Raw genomic sequence first — 4379 nt, 5'->3', positions numbered from 1 at the left:
CAATTTGGGAGTTGAAGTAAACGGCTGTTTGAGCCGTTTGAACGCCTAGTTAGCCTTCTCTGTACACTGGAAGGGTGTGCCAGACCTCCTGGTGAGAGTTGTGAGAGTTTCTGCAATGGAACTGAAGCCTCAAATAAATCTCCTATAAAAGTTGGCGAAATCCAGGAAGCGTTGGACTTGTTTCAATGAATCAGGGTGGGGCCACTCCAGGACTGCACGAACCTTGCTGGGATCCATCTGTATACTGCCACATGACAGGAGGTGGTAGCCTGGGCTCAAGAAGAGGAACCGCTGAAATTGGTTGAGGTTGAGGAAAGATGGGAGGTGGCGTGGGTAACTCAAGAACCTCCTGAGATGGAGGATTTTGGGGCAAAGCTAGAGAGTTCAAATGATAAAGTATTTCTGGGAATATCCGTTCATGATATTGAATAGCAGTAGCTTGATTGGTGAGTTCAGATAATATGCTCTCCACATTTGATGGAGGGCCTTGACTCTCTGCTGGGTCCATCTTTGGTTCAGTCTTGCTGTAATGACACAGAAGCAGGAACTGCCAGAATATAGACTCAAATCTTGAATGTTGTCTTAAGCAGGGCTAGAACTTCGATCTCCTGGGGACAGAGCTGGCGTTCTTCCTGAGTGAGCTAACTCAAGGTTGAGGATTTTGAGACCCAAGTGCAGAGGAATAACAAAATCTCAAGGAGACGTGAGGAATAAACTCCTTACTTGTAGAAGATCCAAAAACAAGGAACAAAGAACAAACAAAACCAGAAGCAAAGCTTCCAATAGTCACAAAAAGGAAAACAAAACAAGCACAATGGCTTACAATAGACTCACGGTATGCAACAGGATACACAGGTAGGTAGGCTCAAGACTGAACAAAAAACAATGGCAAAAGGCAAACTTAAAAAGGGCCCTACACAGGTGAGTATCATCAACAATGATTGCTAAGCACAAATGAGAGTTCTTGCCAATGGTTGCCCCCTGGCAACTGGGAGGAAGATTGCAGGCAACAGACATCCTGCGCCCCCTTGTGGATGGGAGCAATACTGCTGGTCATGGCAGGAGTGTGACCGTTAGTGGTTGGAGGATGTATTGCTGGCTAAAGTCTTACACCATCATACTCATAAAAATGCTCTGATACCAAACGTCGATACAGTGTGTGAACAGTGCAGAACAAACAAAGTTAGAATGGGGTTATTAGAGAGTAAGAATGTCTATGAAGTACATGCATGTAATTAATATAATGTGAAACATTCAATGTTCATGCCTGTATAGCTGATGTGCGCAAGCTAATAAGCAAAGAGCAGAGTTGATTGAGTGCGTGGCGATGCAAATAATGTGCGAGCTTCTCAAGCGAATATCCCTTTCTCACAGACAGCACTGGAACATTTGTAGCTCGGTCGGATATGTCAAAAGCAAGTAAAACAATGCTCAAGTTAGTAAAGTTACTTGACGGTAAGGAGAGAGAGAGAGAGAATTTGAATTTAAAATGGTCTTTATCACAAATTCACAAAAACAGTTTACAAAATATAAATCATCTCATAGACAAAAAGAAAAAAGAAAATTACAGGAAATGAGTGAAAATTAACTCATTTTCAAACACGGAACACAAAGCTCCTTTGCCACGCCATTTTAGTTCAAAAGACATAAGATCATCCATAGACTTGTAGAAATTAAAATCAATCCTTTTAAAAATATATATATTTATTTTGTTAAAAATAACATTTTGTCCAGGTTTCTGTTCGATCCTATTTTTTCTACTTGAGTAAATAGCCAGCTTAGCTTGACCCAAAATAAAATTCAGTAACTGACAATCAACACATCTCTTCTGCACATACTTGATAAAAAAATTAACGTTTCCTTGGAAAATATTTCATTAAAACAGTCAAAAAAAATTCTAATACAGAAAAAAAGGACTTTAGTCTAGAACAATCCATAAAAGCATGAAAGACAGTTTCTCTATTAAAACAAAAAGGGCATTCAGAGCTCACTTAATAAAATCTTTGACAAAAATTACTCCATGGAGAACCCTCCACTGCATGTCCCCTACTCGCTTTGTTAACGGTGGCATATACAAAACTCTCCATTCAGCTTTAACATTGTCATCTAGTTTAAAATATGAATGCCACGGTGTATCCACTTTACTGTCTAAAATTTTCTTATTAAAAACCAAAACACACATTTTGTACAACATTTTCCCCATGACTGAAAATAAGTCTACACATAAAGATTTCCCTGCTCTTAAAAACAGACCCACACAATCACCTAATTTGGGTGACAAGTATATGGTCGGAAAAGGGTCCTCAGCATTAGGAGCCATTACTCCTGTACACTAGTCTGTCAATAATGGTCTCTCCTCATTTGTAAGAGCAGATTGCCACTTTCCCATCAGTTGAGCAATTATACGAATTGAAACAACACCTAGATGGGAAGCTACTTGTTCAGTGTTCGAGAAGTTAGGACCAGCCATATTTATAAGGAGACCAAGGGTGGTGATCCTGGATTTACAAAGCAATGTATTAAGTCCAGGAAATTGCAGTCAGCAGTGGAAATATCCAATCAGGCCCCATGTACTATAGGTTCATTTAACAACCAAAAAAGTGATTCCATATATGGTGTCCTTTGAAGATTAAAAAGACTCCATACTTTAAAAAGATTGCAATAAAAAAATTGGCATTCTGAGAGTATCCAGTTCCAGGGGGTCTAAAAAGAAAAGAGATTTGCCCATCTGTAGGCCTCCGAGACTCTGTAAAATAACACATGCAGCAGCCCTCCAACCAAAGTCACTCGATCCCAAAAGAAATCTTTGTATAAACTGCAAATGGAAAGTTGATGTTCTGCTTTGCAAGTTTATCAGCCCTTGTCCACCTTCTTCTTTAGACAGGAATAAGATGCTCCAAGTAATCCAGTGTAATTTTTCCCCAAAAAAGTCCACTAATAAAGCTTGTATTCCAGTCATCAGTTTTGAAGGTGGACCTAAACAGGCCAGTTTATGCCAGATAGAGGATGCAATCAAATTGTTGATAATTAAAGTGCGCCCTTTGTAGGACATGTTTGTGACCAACCATTTCCATTTGTCTAATCGACCTTTAACCTTTTCAACAATTCCTTTCCAGTTTTTCTGTACAGTAACCTCATCTCCTAAATAAACCCCCAAATATTTAAAACCCCCTTTACTCCATAGCAACCCATCATGAAGAATTAGCTTCTCTCCTGTCCCCTTTCCACACATAAATGCTTCACTTTTTTCCAATTTACCTTAGCAGAAGATAAAACTTCAAAATCTTCAAGTAATTTTTTTAACATGTCCATATCTCCTTGACTGTTGACCATAACAATCACATCATCAGCATAAGCTGACAAATGAAAATTACAGTTAAAACCAGGTACATGTAAACCATTCAAATTAACTCTTATCTGTCGCAATAACGGTTCTATGGCTAATGAATAAAGCATTCCTGACAACGAACATCCTTGCCTACCAACCTTGAAAGGAGTGCATAAGCCACCATTCACTTTAAACACACTCTCAACATCAGTATACAGCATCTTAATCATTCCTAAAAAATCTTGGCAGAATCCAAAAGCTGCTAAAGTTTTCCAAAGATAATTATGTTCAACACGATCAAATGCTTTCTCTTGATCTAAAGAGATCGAGGCACAATCTAAATTAAACAACTTGGGGACATCCAGAATATCCCACACTAATGAAATATTGTCAAAAATATATGCAATAGCTCTGGTCTGGATGAATAACTTGCTCCATTATTTCTGTTAGTCTGTTTGCCGATGTTTTAGAGAGCAGTTTGTAGTTTGTGGAGAGAAGTGACACAAGGCGCCAATCCTTAATATCTGTCAGGTCTCCTTTTCTTGGGAGGAGTGTAAGGACAGCTCTATGGCAGCCTCCCTCCAGCCAAGCTTTCACTGAGCACCATGAGCAAATTCTCCCCAACACTGTCCAGAAAGACTTATAAAAGTCTACTGGGAGACCGTCAATGCCAGGAGCCTTCCCAGCCTCCATGCCCTGAAGGGCCTTGTACAACTCATTTAGGCTCAAAGCCTTACCGAGTTTCTCATTGGCTTCTTCAGACACTGGTGTCAAGTTTAAAAAAAATACATGTTCAATTTCAGGCTCTGCAACATATACACAGCTATACAGCTTTTCATAAAAAACACTGCTCTCTTTCTAATATCAATAGGATCAGTAATGTGCCGGATTCAGAACGCAGCCCGTGAATAAAACGTTTCTGTCCATTCTTTTTTTCCAGATTAAAGAAAAATTTAGTTGGAGCATCCATTTGGTCAACATTTTGAAACCGGGACCGAACCAGAGCTCCTTGCACCTTAACTCCTAAAAGATCACTAAGTTGAGTTTTTTT

The sequence above is a fragment of the Sinocyclocheilus grahami genome, unplaced genomic scaffold (genome assembly GCF_001515645.1).
Source record: "Sinocyclocheilus grahami isolate Dianchi unplaced genomic scaffold, SAMN03320097.WGS_v1.1 scaffold222.1, whole genome shotgun sequence".
Taxonomy (NCBI): Eukaryota; Metazoa; Chordata; class Actinopteri; order Cypriniformes; family Cyprinidae; genus Sinocyclocheilus; species Sinocyclocheilus grahami.
The sequence above is the reverse complement of the archived record's forward strand: the minus strand, read 5'-3'. Positions refer to the sequence as shown.